The 19,122-nt window shown below is 42.4% G+C and overlaps 1 long non-coding RNA gene and 1 pseudogene across 2 annotated transcripts; both read left to right on the top strand.

Annotated features, from left to right (window-relative positions):
- The first annotated feature begins 4 nt into the window (after positions 1-4).
- Positions 5-14,754, top strand: LOC141372843 (uncharacterized). 2 transcript variants are annotated; one of them, XR_012378316.1, is made up of 6 exons: positions 5-149; positions 5,504-5,635; positions 7,340-7,631; positions 8,599-8,729; positions 9,082-9,213; positions 14,246-14,754. It is a non-coding gene; the product is annotated as an uncharacterized lncRNA (long non-coding RNA). The 2 variants fall into 2 exon arrangements; XR_012378317.1 differs by lacking the exon at positions 5,504-5,635.
- Positions 12,287-13,041, top strand: LOC112822989 (tetraspanin-3 pseudogene; annotated as a pseudogene).
- Positions 14,755-19,122: the final 4,368 nt, after the last annotated feature.

Genomic DNA, 19,122 nt, shown 5'->3' with positions numbered 1-19,122 from the left:
AAGAAGGTGGTGAGGCGAAGCGCCGGGTAACCGCCCCCTGCCCACGCGTTGGGCTCCTCCTGTCAAGTCTCTGGGTGGATAAAGATAAATTCTTGGGTCTGCATTGCCATTGTTGGATGTCCCAGTTTTCTCCAGTGTCAGGCTCCGGAGTAAGTTGTCTAGGAATGATGGGCTTGGGGAGGAAGTCATAGGTGGCTTCAAATAGTGGAAGAGAAATGAGCCCTCCTCCCAAAGTCAACCCTGAAGAATCTCTCCCATCAGTGGGGTTGGAGAAACTGGACATCTACAAGCAAAAGAATGAAATTGGACCACTATCTTACACCATACACAAAAATAAATTCAAAATTGATTAAAGACTGTAACACCTGAAACCAAAAATGCCTAGGAGAAAATAGAGGCAGTAAGGTCTTTGACGTCAGTCTTAGCAGAATTTTTTGGACCAGTCTCTTCAGGCGAGGGCAACAAAAGCTAAAATAAGCAAGTGGAATTACATCAAACTAAAAGCTTCTGCACAGCAAAGGAAACCATCAACAAAATGAAAAGGCAGCCTACTGAATGGGAAAAGACATTTGCAAATCACACATCCAATAAAGGGTTAATATCCAAAATATAGAAAGAACTACAACTTTGTATTTAAAAAAACAAAAACCTGCGAGAGGGCAGGCACCTGCAGGAAGGCCTTCTGGCTTTGAACAGGGTACCAGCATGTCTGTGCTTCACTACCTCAGAGCCCTGTCACTGCTCACAGGATTTTTACCAAATGTAAATTGTTGTCTCACCGGCCATTGGAATTCAGAGCCTTCTTAGCTTATTACAATGCCATCTGCGACAAGGAACCAGGCCAGCTCAGCCAAGCTGACAAGGAACCCATCATCATAGTGACCAGCCTGGCCAACAAGTGTCCATACAGTGGGGTTGTCTGCAGGGCCGGCTACAAGGTCTACTGGAAGAACCCAGTGCTCCCTGACCAGGTCTGTGTGAACTGGAGAAAGTCTGACCTCCCTGCTGGAGTTTGCTCTTGCTCTTTCCCGAGCTGATGACATAACAGATGACCATTTCATAAAGCTCTCGAGGTGCAGGGTTTCAGTCAAGAAGATGCCTGGGATATGGCTGCTATTTCAGCCTTTTTTCCCCATGTCCAACTGCCTGGCCCATTTTGTCAGTCTTGTTCCCAACAAAGAATTCTATCTGATGGGCAGAACCAGTGATGTCACAGACATCACAAGGGAACCTGCTGCTCCCAAAGTATAAAAGCCTAAACAGAAAGACCAGTGTTAACATTTCAGGCACATTGCATTATAAGGCATCAGTTAGGAAGTAATTTTTTAAACACATCTAGTCAGTGGATCCGGGGAGAAAGTAAATGAATTTGCTCCCTGCCTGCTGGATCAGATAGATCCTAAGTGTTGGGGAGATCCAGGGACATGTGATACCGGGGCATAGGGGAAATGTTTGCTCATTTCAGGGAACCTTTGCCAATGGTTTCCTTGTGTTGTGATCTAAAAGGAACATTGGGGCAAAGAAGTTCAAAGGATGCTTTAGACATTTCTGATGAACTGATATCTGTGAAGTTGAGCGGTTGAAGTTGGAAATTTTTTAGCACTCCAAAATAGTGTTCCATAGGAATTGGTCTATATAGATTGTGATTTGCAGTCAACTCCTTGTTAACATGACATGGTTATATTTAAAGGCTCTCAAAGGCAATGGGTAAATAGGAGCAGTCACAGTTAAAGTCAATCTGTCTTTAGTGCCTGAGTCTCAGTGAACTTCCAGTATTTTTTTTTTTTTTTTTTACTGATGGGTTTTAAAATCACAGCCATCTCAATAGAATTTTAGTCCAAATGTAATTTATCCTTATTTTAGGTTTTAGTAAAAATTATTTGGAATAAGTGAGGACTCACATTTTAAGTAGAAGCATAAGAAAGAAAGAAAAAAACACATAAAAACCTGGCATTACTGAATGGTTCTGTGTGTTATAGCCACCATGGCCTTTTTTGGTTATCTTCTCAAGAATCATGTTCTTTTATCTGACTGAAAGAGGACATGCAAACCTGCAAAATTTACTCTTTCCATTTGGCTTCCCCAGATTCTCTAAATTGTTAGTGAACATTTCTTAATCAGTTTGGGGACTATGGTGTGTTAATTTTGAATTGCCTGAACGGTGAAATCTGATTATCTTGAGGCAGCACGAACTTTCATCACAGAGCTTGTGTTTTTCTGTTGGAACAATATCTTAAGTACCTTGGAATATGTAACCTTTTAAAATTGTTTTATTTTACCTATTAAAAATTAATATAAAATTTTATTAAATTTTTGAATTTTGATAAAAAAATGACAGAGGATCTGAATGGACATTCTTCCAGAGAAGACATACAGATGGCCAACAGACACATGAAAAAAATGCTCTACACCACTCATCATCAGGGAAATGCAAATCAAAACCACAGTGAGCTATCACCTCCCACCTATCAGATGGGCTTTTATCAAAAAGACAAAAAATAACAAGTGTTGGCGAGGATGTGGAGAAAAGGGTACCCTTGGGCACTGTTGGTGGGAGTGTAAATTGGTGCAGCCACTATGGAAAACAGTATGGAGGTTCCTCAAAAAATTAAAAATAGAACTACCATGCAATCCCACAATTCCACTTCTGGGTATTTAACTGAAGAAAATAACAACACTAATTCAAAGAGATATATACACCTCAATGTTTATCGTCATATTATTTACAAGAGCCAAGATACGGAACATTATTCAGCCATAAAAAGGAAGGAAATTTTGCCATTTTGTGACAACATGGATGGAGCTAGAGGGTATTATGCTAAATGAAATAAGTTAGACAGAGAAAGACAAATACCATATAATTTCACTTGTATGTGGAATCTAAAAAACAAAACAAATGAACAAACAAGACAAAACAGAAACAGACTCATAGATACAGGTAAACAAACTGTTGATTACCAGAGAGAGGAAGTTGGGGGGGTGGACAAAACAGATGAAGGGGATCAAGAGGTACAAAGTTCCAGTCATAAAATAAGTAAGTCAGTGGGATGTAATGTACAGTATAGGGAATATAGTCAACAATATTGTAAGAACTTTGTATTGTAACAAATGGTAACTAGACTTATTGGGGATTGTTTTGTAATATATAAAAATATTGAGTCACTGTGATGTACACCTGAAACTAGTAAGCTATTGTACATCAGTTATACTTCAGTAGAAAAAAACTTAATCTAGAGGTGCCTGGGTGGCTCAGTTCGTTAAGCGTCTGCCTTCGGCTCAGGTCATGATCTCAGGGTCCTGGGATCGAGCCCCACATCAGGCTCTCTGCTCAGTGCGGGTCTGCTTCTCTCACTCTCCCTCTGTGCTTTCCCTCTGTCTCTCTCTCAAATAAAATCTTTATTTAAAAAAATAAAAAACTTAATCTAATTATAATTACATTAAAATTTCTTAACTTTCTAGTCTTATGGCCCACTTCCATTGTTAGAAACAAGCAAAAAAAAAAAAGAGAGAGAGAGAGAGAGAGAAATATTATCTTTTCTTAAAGTCTTTTAGAATGTCCAGATTTCTTCATCTGCATATTATTGGGAACTCCTCATGGGTATGACAAGTAATGCTAAATATAAATCCCCATATTTTCTTTAATTATAAAAAATTAAATTATACCGTAGCACATGTAATCAATATTTTTTAAATGATACAAACCTTATTCAAGTCTACTGAGAATTTGATCTCTTGGAATTCGTGGAAAAATACTTTAAGAAAGCAAGAGTTCGGGGGCACCTGGGTGGTTCAGTTGGTTAAGCGTCTGCCTTCAGCTCAGGTCATGATCCCAGGGTCCTGGGACCGAGCCCCACATCAGGCTCCCTGCTCGGCGGGGAGTCTGCCTCTCCCTCTCCCACTCCCACTGCTTGTGCTCTCTCTCTCTCTCTCTCTGTCAAATAAATAAATAAAATCTTTAAAGAAAGAAAGAGTTCAGAAATAAAACACTTACTTTGAAATAAACCCAGATCTATTACCTATTTAAAAATAAAAATGAAAAATCTCACAGCATTAGACCCCCTTTCCCCCACCAGTCAGTGAAACAGAGGACAAGTAATCTGGCTTAGAGAGAATGTGGGCTCTCCCACGGGCCACATTCTTCACTCCTCCCTTCCACCTCTGTTACGGAGACTGTCCGTTGTGAGCACCACTCCACCTGCGCTTCATTTATTTTGGAGTGGAGAAATATTTCTGTATTCTTCTATGGTGAAAGTTAAAAAGAAAAGAAAAGAAAAAGACTGAAAGACCCAGCTGTCCATCCTCTCTTGCATTACACACTTCAGAAATTTTAAGACATTTGCAATTCCCTAAATATGCCAAATAGAATACGCCCTTTCTTGAATGCTTTCCCCTACTTATCTACCTGGAAAACTTCTCATCCAGACACTGTGACTGGAACACTAAAGAATCAGGAGGTAAGGATGGAGAAGCGGGAAGGGGCAAGAAAAATGTGGGACTGTTTTTCTCTATGTTAGGGAATTTCTAGGATTTTCTTCTGCAAATGATGGAAAGGAACTGAGAGTTACAAGTCTGTCGTAGAGAGAGGCAGAGGGATCCTCTTCATAGAGCCCGCGAAGGATTGATATTATAACATTTATCTCTAATATCAAAAATAATATATTTCTGCCATCAGAAGTCAGTCTGTGTTTAGAACATTTCTGGTGTTGAACATTCCAATATCAAGCCACACAACTGAAATGCTGAGCCATTGTGCTAGTTAAAGTGCCCACTAGGGGCTGATCTCACACAACATTTCTATACCTAAAACTTGCAAATTCTTCGCTTCCTCATTTCTATTGACTTTTTAAATTTTTTTAATTTAAATTCAATTAACTAACATATAGTGTATCATTAGTTTCGGAGGTAGAGTTCAGTGATTCATTAGTTGCATATCACACCCAATGCTCATTACATCAAGTGCCCTCCTTAATGCCCATCACTCAGTTAGCCCATCCTCCCTCCAGCAACCCTCAGTTTGTCTCCTAGAGTTCAGCATCTCTTATGGTTTGCCTCCCTCTCTGTTTTTATCTTATTTTATTTTTCCTTCCCTTCCCCTATGTTCATTTGTTTTGTTTCTTAAATTCCACATATGAGTGAAATTATATGGTATTTGTCTTTCTCTGACTGACTTATTTCATTTAGCATAATACCCTCTAGTTGCATCCATGTCATTGCAAATGGCAAGATTTCATCCTTTTTGATGGCCGAGTAATATTCCATCGTGTGTGTGTGTGTGTGTGTGTGTGTGTGTGTGTGTGTGTACATATATACATATATATACACACCACGTCTTCTTTATCCATTCAGGTATTGATGGACATCTGGACTCTTTCCATATTTTGGCTAGTATGGACATTGCTGTTACAAACATTGGGGTGCTCCTTCACTATCCAAACCAATCTCTTAGGCCTTAAAGTCCTTGAAATTCTTTATTTATTGGAGCTTTGTCTCCCATATCTGATAGCACCAAATACTGTCAGTTCTTCCTTGGAAATTGATGCCATTAGGACTGCAGCACAGTAGTCCATCTGAGGTTTGCACAATCTGAAGGTCGCCACTGAGCCTAAAGTTTTCTGCGGTAGGCCAGATAAACAGGGTAAGTCCACTGGCTACAAAGCATAGTTTATCCTTAATTGAAAGTATTTTCATAGCATCCATGATAAGGAGTAAAATCACATTTTGAGTGAATGGAATTTGTGAATTCCATAGTTGCTCTTCAATTCTATTTTGCAAAAGAGGTTGGACTAGCTGAAAAAATAAAGAGGACAAAGGAAGGAGCTTATGAAAACCTATGGAAGTGAGGAGGCATCTGGACAGCTCTTCCCATTTCTTGTCCCCATTACTTCATCAAAGAAGTTCATTTAAGTGTATGGATTAGATACAGAAGAAAATATTTCAATGCCAGATTTTTTTTAACAGAGAAAAAAGAGGGGCACCTGGGTGGCTCAGTTGGTTAAGCATCTGCCTTCAGCTCAGGTCATGATCCCAGGGTCCTGAGACCAAGTCCCGCATCCCTCTCCCTCTCCCTCTGCCACTCCCCCTGCTTGTGCTCTCACCCCCTCTCTCCATCAAATAAATAAATAAAATCTTAAAAAGACAAAAAACAAAAAACAGAGGGAAGAGGGTAGTCTTAGGAGCATGAGAGTGACCTGAGAAGTTTTTAAGATTGCCAGTGCCTAGACCTCACACCCGATCAATTACATCAGAATTCCTCAGTTGGAACCCAGGTGATTCAAAGCACAGCAAGGTTTGGTAACCACTTATCAGGCCTCCTCGGGCCTCAGGTTCTCGATAAGCATTTGCTGGATTTGTAAAACGAGGAGATTGAACAAAGATGACTTCTAATGTACATTCTAACTCTACAACACAGTAATTCCATGGCCAACTAAAATAATTTTTAGTTTATTTTTCATATGCAAAAGAATTACTCCAGTCTGCCCCAGGCTTTTTTTTTTTTAAGATTTATTTATTTATTTGGGGGGGGGTCAGAGAAAGAGAGAGGGGGAGAGAGAGAGAATCTTAAGCAGACTCCTTGCTGAGCATGGAGCCTGATATGGGGCTCTATCTCAGGACCCGGAGATCATGACCTGAGCTGGAACAAGAGTTAGCCACTTAACCAACTGAGCCACCCAGGCACCCCTGACTTTTTTTGTAAAGAAATACACAAACATTTATTCCACGTTCATATAGACCAAAGAAATCATTTCTCTACCCCCTTGATAACTGTTGGGAGAGCCCTGAGAGAAATAAAGAATTACACACTATTGGACTAGTGGAAACTATCTGAGTTCATGTTACACATAGGGCATTGGTCCACTGCAGATCTTTTTAGCTTCTTCGGGTGTATTGTCACAGTGGTTTAGAACTTGGCTGAAATGAAATATTTTTTGTTTCCTTCTGCATTATGTCATCCAAACTTTATACCTTTAGCAACACGTAATCTCTTGACTGTCCAACAAGAAATAAGAGTTTATATACTGGTGTAAACTGTGATCAGGGATTAAATTCATATATAGTGGGATTGCTTCATGATCTCTATTAATGACATTTGAGTGAGAGACAGGATACTTTCTTGGCTACAACTACAACTGATCCCAGAACAATGTGAATCAGCTATTTCTTAGCTCAGGTCCTTGTAAAACATTTGTTCTCTCACTTTGCAGAAATGTGCAATTCTCTTTCTTTTAGAATTTGTGAAGATAAGAGTTAAATGTGGTTAGTGACATGTCTTCTTAGACTTCATATAGCCTTAATGCGTAGTGATTTTTTTTCTTTTTCTTTCTTTTTTTCTTTTAAATAGGAAGCCAACTGAACCATGTAACCTGGTAAAAGGTAGGCCTGGGAAAGCAAAAGCCAGGAAAAACTGAATGAAAAAGCCAACATCATCCATTTGCCTTTGAGAAGATAAGGATTATTACAAAGAAGGGCAAGGAGAAAGTCAAGGTTCACCACTGGAAATAAAAAATAGGATTTTTGAGTCTGAGCAAGACAGTCTTGAAAGCCAGGCTTGGTTGAGAAAGGTTTTCTGAATTATTTCAGTTCCCACTGGCGTATCTTGAGGAGAAACAGAGGGAGAAGATGAAATCTTCAAGGTAGAGTATTTGCTGAATAGAAACCATTCCCCCAGTGAAATGACGGTATTTAATCAGGAAGAGGTTGAATTAAGAGCATCTTCATTAGTAGATTTAAAGCCCCACTTCCCACCCCAGTGGGGTGAGGGTATGAGGATGATTAAGTCTAACTTTGAAAACCAAATAGCCCCACATTTTCTTTGTCCATATAGTCGTGTATGAACATTTTCAACTCCCAAGCAACTGCCAGCTTTAATCCGAACCACGATTTATTTTCTGCACATGGAACATAAGAAGGAGCGAGACTGAGCTGGAGGGATCGCCCCTCACTATCTGCCTTCCAAGACAGTGTCAATATCCACATGTTGAGATCCTTGGGTAGCAGACAGCAGGGCCTGTCATGAGGAGACGCATGGCAGGTTTCCATGGGCCACTGAGAAAGGGGAATAACTAGGGACCCAAACCGTGACCTACTAAGGGCCTGGATCTAAAGGGAACTATGAGAGTCCTTTGAAGGATTAAGTTCCTGTGGGATTCTTTTAGGCAGACAACCCTGATCCAGGCCAACAGAGGAAAGGGGGCAAGATTGCTTCACGGATTCGATCGATGAAATTAACATGAAAGATTGCAATTAATTCCCAAATGTGAAAGAATCACAGAGCAAGTAACAATTGGGACTAAATAAAATCCCAAAGGAAAATCTCTCACTCTGTAAATAAGGGGAAGAGATGGGAAGACGCCACACCCAGATCTTAACCACCCTCCTGATTCTTGCAGCCCAACAACAGAAATAGAGTTAGCCATTGATTGTGTCTCACTGCCAAATATTGATTTCCAATTCTAGAGAAATACTAATTTAACAAAAGGATACATTCTTTTAAGAAAAATAGGCTAAGTGCTTTCTATGTGCAAAGAACTATACTAAGTATTTGGGGACAGAGATGAATAAAGCATGATCCTTTCCCTTAAATGATTTACCATCTTATAGGGTTGAGAATCCAGGTACTTAATTTGTTGGAACATAAAGGAGAACACAATGATGGAGATAAGATGATAAAGGGTCTAGTGGAAGGAAGTGGCTCTTCTGATTAAGGATTCTGGAGGCAATCACCAGAGGAGGTAATGTTTTTGCCTAAGTAGATCCTAAGGGATTGGAGGGGAAGGTGTTTCGGCTGGCAAGGGATGATATGGAAGATACCACGGAGACCAGAGCACATTAAAATAAAAAGGATTGAGTGATGCTCTTGCTAAACCCTTTAGTCAGTGATTTAATGACCAGAAAGCCCCATTTGAGAGAAGAGCTGTCCTTCTTTAGCTCTTCAGTGTTCTATGATATATTCATTATAGCATGATCATAATATTGATCTCTGTATTTAAAATACTAATAAACAAAAAAAAAAACCCAAGAAGTAAATCAATAAAATATGAATAAACAAATGGACCTAGTTTATAATCTGTCCTATTTTCACAGAGAAGCCCCCTCAAAGAATTCCAAACACCAAGTCAAGGAAAGAGATGTTTAAAGAAATTGAGATCACTTGTAGTTTCCTGCCAAGGATACAGCCACTGGATTCTAGAAAAATAAGAGCTGGTTGCTCATTTTGTAAGTAAAACACAAAGGTTTATCACACGTGGCATTAAAAACAGTAGCTGGTATAAGCTGGTACCATATATTTATTTCTGATATGAGAAACTAGACACACCTGCTATTAACAAAGAATGACATGATACTGTGCAGGAATACGCAGGAGGACATTCCAGAGCTGCTTAGTCATCGCATTGCCTCCTGCTGATAATTATTTCTGGGCTCCTCACTGAGAGACTTCAGAATTCTCTAGACCAGAAGTTCTCAGACAGGGGCAACTTTGTCCGCAGGGGACATCTGGCAATTTCTGGAGACATTTTTGGTTGTCACAACTGGAGAAAATGCTACTGGGATCTAGTGGGTAGAGGCCAGGAATGCTGTCCTAAAATGCATAGAACAGCCCCCACCACACACACACACACACACACACACACACACACACACACACACACACACAGAAAGAATTACGTGGCCCAAAATATCAATGATGCCAAAGTTGAGAACTGTCCCCTAGATGACAAACCACTTGGCACAAAAGCAAGTACTCTAAAAGCATTCATCCCCAAATTTCAGATTGTAAATCCCAAGTCAGTTCTGAAGATTTTCAGTGTAATCATTGTACAGGAATCCACATCCACCCTAATGCTATAGTTGTCAGGGAAAGAGTATTCAAATTCTCCATTTGACTATTTACTGAGTGACCTCTGGTTATTTAACTATTTGTGCCTTAGGGTCTCCCTCTGTAAAATTGGGGAAAATAATAGTAACTATCTCCTAAAGTTGGTGTGATGTTTAAGTAAACAAACAAACTTAAGGTGCTTAGAATAGGGTCTGGCCCACAGCACTAAATAACTGTATTTTTTTAAGATCTTATTTATTTGACAGAGAGAGAGAAAGACAGCACAAGCTGGGGGTGGGGGCAGGCAGAGGGAGAGGGAGAAGCAGCCTTGAGCAGGGACCCCGATGCGAGGCTCAATCCTAGGACCCCCGGGATCATGACCTGAGAGCTGAAGGCAGATGCTTCACCGCCTGAGCCACCCAGGTGCCCCTAAATAAATATATTTTTGTATTATTATTATTAATACTTGGCACAAAGAGAAATTTAAAATTTGCGTTTACCTAGACCAATTTCCAAAAGTTTGGTCATTTAAATAATAACCTTATTATTTCCAAGTATCATCAAAACTACTACTTTCTTGAGATTTTTTTTCTAAATTGTCATGCTTCACATAATAAACTTTTTCTGTCATTCACAGGTTTCGTGTCTTCATCGTATTGTCCTAATACACATAAAATAATGCAAGGCTATCAAAGCAAAGTTTTGTGTGTGTGTTCCACATAAGATCATCTGGGGTGCTCCGCTGGTAGACATACCCACAATTAGAGGGCCGCCCCCTTTCTAGTAGATTGTCCCATTCATTTGGCTCCTGAATGTCTAAACATCTATGAGTCTTACTAAGAGGCAGGGCTCTCCTCCCTTCAGCGAAACTGTACATGCCAAATATTCTCCTTCTCAGCTGCCTTTGCAGTTAAGGCCGGAGCATGTGCCTTCAGCTTTAATAATCAGACTTGCTCGTGCCTGGGTCTGGATCAACAGCTGGTGACCAAAAGAAGCAGGCATGGTGTGTCCATGTTCTCAGTCTCAATAAGATGCGCTCGCACGGCTATGGGCGCATCCAGCCCTAGGAGGCTAAGGTGGCAAAAATGGTCTCACTGGTTCAAGATGACCCAGTATCCCGGGAATGCCCAGAATTGCAAACTCAGATGCTAGAGACACTACACAAGTAATGTTGACGAGACACAGGAACCCAGTCAGGGGGTGGTGGGGACTGTGCCAGCCTGAACACCCATGCCTCACCTAACATGGGCACCTGCTGCTCAGATCCATGGCGGGATGCGAGCCCGGTGCTACCTGGTCTGATTTTTCAAGAGAAATGGGAATTCAAAATTTTGTGTGAATCTGATGGGCAACCCATTCAAAGTACATGAAAACCCATGGTGGGGGGCAACACTGAGGGGCACATGCCTGTGAGTCAGCTTCAATCGTCAGGCCGCCATCTGCCAAGTCCAGGGTCTTCCTAAACACTCTCACCTCTTGCTGGCTCCTCAGTGGAAGGTTTATTGGGGGGGAAGTGAAAGTAGCTTCTCTCTACCCCTGCAATATTAGTAAGACTTCAAGTAGCTAATAAGATTAAACAATAATATCATTCTTATTAGTATTATTACTTAATAATTAAGTATTAATAATAGTATTATTAGGTATTACATATTACTTAATAACATTATTACTTAAAATGATTACTTTTAAACATTATTAAGTAGTAGTAATAATAATAAGTAACCAATATTAGGAAGACCTCAAAACTTCTAGATTTTCTACCAGCCTTCCAAGGAGAAAAATCCAGTCCCTGAATATAACATAATTCCATTTCTCTATACTTTTGCTTGTGTTGTTTTATCTTCCTTTATGAACCCCACTTTGCCTGATGAGCCCCTACTTTTCCTTCTAAGCTTTGTTCAAGGGCCACCTCCTTCTGGAAGCCTTTCCTGATTTCCTCTCCCTTTCCTTCTTCCCTTACTCATTCACCTTAGATTAGGTCCCCCAGAGCAACAAGAGGTAATATTCCAGAACTTTCAAAGACAGTGTCTTCGCCCCGATTCTCTAGCAAACAAATGGATAAAGCACATGCTAGCACTCTACTGGGGGTACAATCCCAGGACACTAAGAGTGAAGGGGAAACAGCATAAGGCAGGAAAGGCCCAAAAGCAAATACAAAGTACTGTGGTCCTGAATGGCCTACAGCTTCTCAAGAAAACAGTGAGTTGCTTAGTCCTGTGTGATGCCTCTCAAGAGGCAGTATGAACCTACTGCACCTCCAAACAGGTACTGGGGGGCAAAGGGGTGAAGCATCTGTTGGCTCCTGCCTGTCTTCAGCCTCCCATTGGCCAAAATCAGAGCTATGAGACAGTGATTCCCCCAAATGAGGAGTGTTGGTGCTCGCCAGGGCTGAGGCTGCCCGAGGGCACGGGGGAGGGGTGCTGCAGTGAGTGCCCCGCAGGCTGTTGCAGTTCCCAGCAGGCTGCGGGCACCATGGGCCTGTGTGCCATCACCTCCTCCAGGTCCGTGCTGGTGTTCCCCCACCTCATCTTCTGGGGGTCAGCCGGCATCTTATGCCACGTGGGAGGCCACACCTTTATCATTTATGATGAAGATGCATACACTTTCATCCCCACTGTCCTGATCACCCTGTAGGAGCCCTGCTTTTCCTTACTGGGCTAATGGGTAGCTGTGCCACAATCCCAGAAAGCCGCTGCAGACTTGCCACATTTGTCATCATGCTGCTCTTGGTTTTTGTCACAGAAGTTGTTGTCGTGGGTTGGGGATACGTTTACAGAGCAAAGGTGGAACATGAGGGTGATGGCGGCATTCAGACAGTATGGGAGACCTGCAATGGGACGGACACGGATGCTGCTAGCCGGGCGGGGAATTAGGTACAGAGACAGCAGCACTGTTGTGGAGCTCACAGCTACTCCAAACACCAGAGTGTCCCTCTTAGCTGTGCAGAGGGACCGTCAGCAGCTGTCCTGGCCGTCTGGCCCAGGCCCCTGACCTCTCTGCCGAGGGATACGAGGCTCTAGTTGTAAAGAAGCTACAGGAATTCCTGGTGCATCTTGTCTGAGCGGCGCTGGCATTGGCAGCCAGCTATCCAGCTGCTGGGTGTGCTGTGTGCAGGCATCCGATTATGCCGGAGGAGTCGAGATCCCGCTTAGGAGCTCCTCATCAACCAGTGGAACCTCTGCATAGTCGAAAACACAAGCCTGAGCTTTTTAGTCTTGTTGTTCTGATTTGAAAGGTGAAGTGAGCAGGTCCACTGCTGTTGGTGGCCTCCTGAGTTCATTCAGTTAAAGCACACATACACAGGTGTTGGACAGAGCAGGTGGCTCTTCATGTGCCCACCTACTTCCCCGCCCACCTATGACTTTCTTTTCCCCTATTCTAGCTGACTCTCCATGTCCCCTAAGATTTTAAGTATGGCGGTCTATGTTCTGGTTTTGGAACCACTTACAGGTAGCATAGTGTGGGAGAATCAAAGGAGGGCTGGAGCCTGCTTCTGTTACCTCCGTGGTGCTGGAGTATCACTGGGTCCTTTCAGTCTTTATGATGGAGAACTCTTGGCCAAAGTTTTCCGGGGGGAGAAGGAGGAAACTAGGTATGGTTAAAGTTAACACCAGATGGTGCCCCTCATCAGTGTCCTTTTAAAAAACATACACTATAGTCCAGTAAGATAACAACTGTACAAAAGCTAAAACAGATTTTAGAATCATACGGTGTGTATCTTGGTTCACCTTCAAAAATCAGGCCAGTCTTTGAAAGTAGTGGTTTTTAATCAAAGTTGGCTTTAGAGCAAGAATATAATGCATGCACTACTGTTTTAAGAAACTTAGTGTGAGTGTGTATATGTTTCTGTGTGATTGAGCCCCTTTAGGTTTAGACTTTTAGGTTTAAGGTAGCCACGAAGACTAGCAAAATAGTATGTAGATGTGATCTCTGTTGTAAAGAGAAAAATCGAAATCCATAAACTCTGTATCACCCCGCAAAAAGAAAAAGATTGAGTGTCCAGGTACACATAAGCCTCACAGCAGGACAGCCTCCACATAGCGCTTTCCTCACTGTATAAAATGATGCTTACATGTCTCTTCCACAATTGTGCACTCAGTGACACCAGTAACATCTTCATCACCTTCATCTTTAGCATTTGCACAGTGCTCAGCACCTAGTAGGGAGGGAGGCGAGTTTGCTTTGGTTCAGCAGACATTTATAAAACATCTAGTGCTGTCCAGTGGAATGAAACATAGGGGTGGCTGATGATACCTTTAAATACCAAAACCATGATTCAACTCAGTTACTGTAGCTTTAACAAAAACTTTACATCTTAGTCAGAGTTCTCCAGGAAAACAGAGCTCATAGAAGATATACAGATCACTGACTATTTAATAGAGTTATTGATTGATTGATTGATTGATTGAGTGTATTAATTGGCTCACACAGGTGGCCAAGATGTCCCACAATCTTCCCTCTACAAGCTGGAGACTCAAGAAAGCCAGTGGTATAATTCAGTCCAAATCCAAAGGCCTGAGAAGTGGGAGCACCCCTGTTCAAGGGCAGGAGAAGACGGACATCCCAGCTCAGGAAGAGAGAGCAGAAATTGCCCTTCCTTTGCCCTTCCTATTCTGCGCTCGACAGATTGGATGATGCCCCCTCACATCAACGAGGGCAGATCTTTCCTCAAGTCTAATGAATCAAACGCTCATCTCTTCTGGAAACACCCTCCCAGACACACCCAGAAATAATGTTTTGCTAGCCATCCGGGCATCCCTTAGCCCAGTCCAGCTGACATGTCAAATGAATCAGAACTTTCCAACCCAAGGTGTGCTGACTTCCGGTCTTCCTCTCCATTGCAGTCCCTGCGGGCCTCTCAAGCACCTAGATTCTCTTCAGGTAGTACGGTACAATCTCACCTCGGTTGCTTGCTTGTAGACAAAATTCTACCAGAAAAAAATCTGCAGCGTGTACAATATCTAGAATTAGGCACCTGGGGTTTCACTGTTGTCAACGCTGAGGGATGGCCACATGCCTACACAATGCAGTTGACTTTTCTACAAGAAGGTTTTTGTGTATGTTTTCAGAAAAATAAAAATCTTTTTAAATAGTCTTTATTGTAGTAATTAGTTTTAAATCCTTGCCTCAGGAGGGCTCCCTCCAACCCCCAGAATTTCCTAGATGACACTGAATTAAGGACAAAAGAATATTATTATACAGAAAAAGATTAGAAAAAAACCCATATGGGATTTTTATATTTGCTAGCCGGGGGAAAAAGTGTCTTTTTCAATTCTTACCACTGTTCATTTTGTGCATCTACTTAGCACATAATTATTTTGTCTGTGCGTTTGTTTTCTCAGCTAGCTATTAAACATCTCTCGGGTATATGACACCCAGCTAGATATCTTCACTCACTGGTAACTTAAAAGATTTCATGTTTTCTAAACACTTAACACGTACCCCAGAAGTGAAATGCAAAATTCCAACTTGCTCTTTTCAGGGGGCTGATAAATATGAGTAGAATGAAAAGGAATGTTAAAAACTAAATTATGGTAAATAAAATAAGTCTCTGTGCCTAGTTACTAATTAAATTCCTCGTAATGCTTGACTCCCTTGTTACTTTGAGAATTCTATCTCTAAAAGTAGTCTTGACTCTGAGGAAGGGTTAGGAAGCCTTAGTTATCCATTAAAAAGTGATATATAACCTTTATCACTTCACCGTTTGGCAATGACGTTTTCTATGGCCTATTGGTCAGCAGGTGAGTTATTAGCTTCCTGTTCTATTAATTATTTATCCATTATTGTTATGCATGGCTTACATCGCAATTTTCTACAGCCTTTATTTAAAGATAGTTCAGGAATATTCAGGAGATCTGAAATACAGGCTAAAAAAACGATTTTTTTATGGAACTGAAGTAGTCTGCCTTTTGCCATGTGTATATCATCAAGGAAAGCTTATAAAGCTCCTGAGGGGAGCCCACATATGTTGTGGTCCTTGAGAGAGTAAAGGGCCTCAGAACAAATAACTGTCAATATGTACCTTCTTTATAAAAAGTTCAGGTCTTGAAGTCAGCCAGCAAAATAGAGCCACAATGGGGGCGAGGGGAGAGGTGTAGAAGGCAAAGAATGCTTGTCTAAGGTCTCTTAGTCATTGTGTACCCTTATAAAGTAAAATTTGATTTCTAACATGGAACAGGCTTTAAGATGCCATAAAAGTAATAGGAGTCTGAAAATGCGGATCTTGCATCTTGCTACTGACACGGCTTTGCTCAGAATCATGAAATGAAAAGTCAGAAATAAGAATACTCTTTTGCACATTAACACTGGCAATGCTAACAAATTAGCAAATTTTTGGAACAGCAACAAAACAGTTTTTATTGAGGTTCATTCATTTTATGTCAGAAAGGACTAAATAAATGGTCCTACCTGAAATCTCAGAATCAAAGTAGTCTTAAGATGGAGGGGACTTTACAAGGTCCTGGTCTAACCCCCTCGCTTTACAGCTATAAAAATTTGGAAGCCCAGGAAGACAAAAGGACTTTCCAGTCGTCAGTGTATTACAGAGAAGCCGGAGAGCGCCGAGTGCCTTGTGGGTAAGGTAGCCAAGGAGACCTCGGTGTCCCTGGAGTGACCTTGTGAGCGACTACCTGCTCTACCTCAACCCAACCAGGCCGACTCTGATTGGAATCAAATCTCTTTACACAAATCAAATTAAATTTACTAATCTTTAAACATTTAATTAAATACGAATGTATTATTTATTTTTTCAAGAATTTACTTATTATTAATTCGTCATTAAAAAATAAAACTCTCTGAGAAAAGATTGCTTCTGTTCATGTGATATGTATATTCCTGGAAACCCGTAAGGTTAATTTGTACAAATAAAGTATATTTTAGAGACTTTGTTTGCTTCATATTTCTCTCAGGTGCAGTCAGCATAGTTAACAACTTTCCTTCTTGAAATACCCTCTTGCCTTTCTAGACATCACGTTCTTCTGACTTTGCTCTGCTCTCACTCCCTGCTCCTTCTGTCTCCTTCGCTGTCTCCCCTCCCTTCCTCTGCCCAGAAGGTAAGCGTCGGCACACCTCGGACTCGGTCTTGGGCCTTCTCCCCTCTTCTCCTTCCTTCTCTGCACTTCCCTTCTTTATCCTCACGCTCTCTCCCAGGAATCTCCACCTGGCTCACCACTTACATGTGTGCTCGTGACTCCAAAGGTGTCTCTAACCCAGGCATCATGCATACATTCTGTACTGCTGGTCTGATATCTCCATGGGGGTGGCTAATACACATCTCACACTAAAAAGATCCAAGCCAAAAGTCCTGCTCCCCTGCCCCCAGACCTCTTCCCACTACTTCCGTTGATTGGCACCACCTCCACCCAAGAGCTGGAGCCTCAAATCTGGAAGAGGCACCCCTGGTTCTCCTTTGCACTCCATCCACAAGTCAACCCACCGACAAGTCCTCTTGGCCCTACTTCCAAATCTCTCAACCCCACACCTGCCTCCAAGCCACCTGCCCCTCTCACCTGCTCCCCTGTGAAAGACCCTCAACCTGTTTCTCTTCTTCCACTCTGTCCGCTCAAGTCCACCACAGGCCACACGGGGAGAGTGATCTTGGAAACGTTAACTCAGATCCTGCAATGCCGTCATCTAAAACTCCTTAGTGATTTTACAGTTCTCTACAAATGTCCTGTGCATCCCACCGCCCCCCTCCCCAAGAGCCTACAAGGCTTAGCTGGATCTGCTAAGATCCAGCCTCCCCCCCACCAGCATCCCACTCTCCCCCACTCTCCAGCCCCCATCTTTTCTACCATTCAAATGTACTAAAGGCTTTCCGCCTGGGGGCCTCCTTCCTCTCCCTAAACTGCCTCTCCCAGTTCTTCAAATGCTTCGTCTAGGTCCCCTCCTCACGCAGACTGCCCCTTCCTGCCCCACCACCACTGGCCTCCCCACTTGCTCGCCTTCCTATCACCCCGCTTATTGCCGTCACAGCACCACACTCCTGGCAACCTGTCACCCTGTTGTTTGTGTCTTTGTGGACTTGTTTATGCTTCTCCAGTAGAAGGTAAGTTCCACCAGGGCCCAAACTCGTCCTGTCACCACCAAACCCCAGTGTCCAGGAGAGCACCTGGCACATTAAATACGCAATATATAAGTAAGTCATGGGCCAAAATGTGCTAATGAATCTCCCTTAAAAGAATGGTAATGGGAAACAATTTAAGAATTGCAGCATCAGTCACATGCACACCCTTGTTCATCTTTGGATGTGAATCTCGGTTTTCCTGCCCCAAATTGACTGAAAATGAGAAAAACCTGTGTACATACACATAGACACACACACACACTTTCCAGCCAGATTATTTATTTATGGAAAAGTCACATGAACTAAATTCTTCCTCAAGCAATTTTTATATCCCTTGGAGATGGTCACCACAAAACGTGCTCTATGACAGGCAGCTTTCTAAAGAATTCATTGCTCTTGGCCACTCACTCAACAAAGACACGTTGCAAGTCAGCTGCCATGATTCCCATGGGACCAGTGCCACACAAGACTCAGAGGGACAGAGGTGAAGAGGAGGAGGAAGTCGCTGTCCATAGGAGGTCCTGTCCTGGGGTGAGAAGGTGTAAGCAGAGAAACAGGGTGAGGGCTGACCTGGGGGAGGCAACCTGTATCCAGCGATGCTGCACACTCATTTGTTGTAACTCGTGTGTGTTTTATCACTTTCTCTAACGAACCTTTTGACTTCTTTGATGGTCTTTTTCTGCTCTCTTTTCCTGCACACATCTCAAGACTCTACCTTCCCTCTGTGTGGATGGATCCCCAGACGCCTCCATCCCTGACTTCTCAGTGAAGCCCAGCGGCTCTTTCTCCTCCTGCCCCTTAAACTCTTCCCTTTGCAGGCGGTCTGGCACCTCAGCATCCATATTTCCTCCTAGAGTAGCTCCCTCCTAGACTGCCCCATAGCTGAAGATGCCAGCACCAAATGCTAGCCACTCCCACTTGAAACCCTGGGTTCTCTTCCATGGCTTTGCAGCTATTCAAGAGCAGGCATTCCCATCCCATCTAGGTTAACTTTCCAAGTCTCCTCAGCTCGCTCTCACTCCTCAACACAGCATGTTCTCCCCTGCTCTTTCCCTAAAGGCATTCACCATTTCCAATGCCAACCCCTCCATGCCCTTCCCCTAACCACCCTTCCAATTCTTGCCAGAGTAAGGCACAGGCCCTCATGAAGCCTTCCTCATTCTTTTGGGCCACCATTTCTTCTTCCCCAACTTCTGTAACATTCTAGTTACAGAATAGCCTATCATAGTCTGTATTCGTCTGT

This window comes from Callorhinus ursinus, unplaced genomic scaffold (assembly GCF_003265705.2).
Source record: "Callorhinus ursinus isolate GAN/ISIS: 27379988/994484 unplaced genomic scaffold, GSC_fseal_2.0 scaffold5, whole genome shotgun sequence".
In the NCBI taxonomy this organism is placed as follows: domain Eukaryota; kingdom Metazoa; phylum Chordata; class Mammalia; order Carnivora; family Otariidae; genus Callorhinus; species Callorhinus ursinus.
Note: the sequence above shows the minus strand (reverse complement) of the source record. Positions and strands in the feature narration are given on the sequence as shown.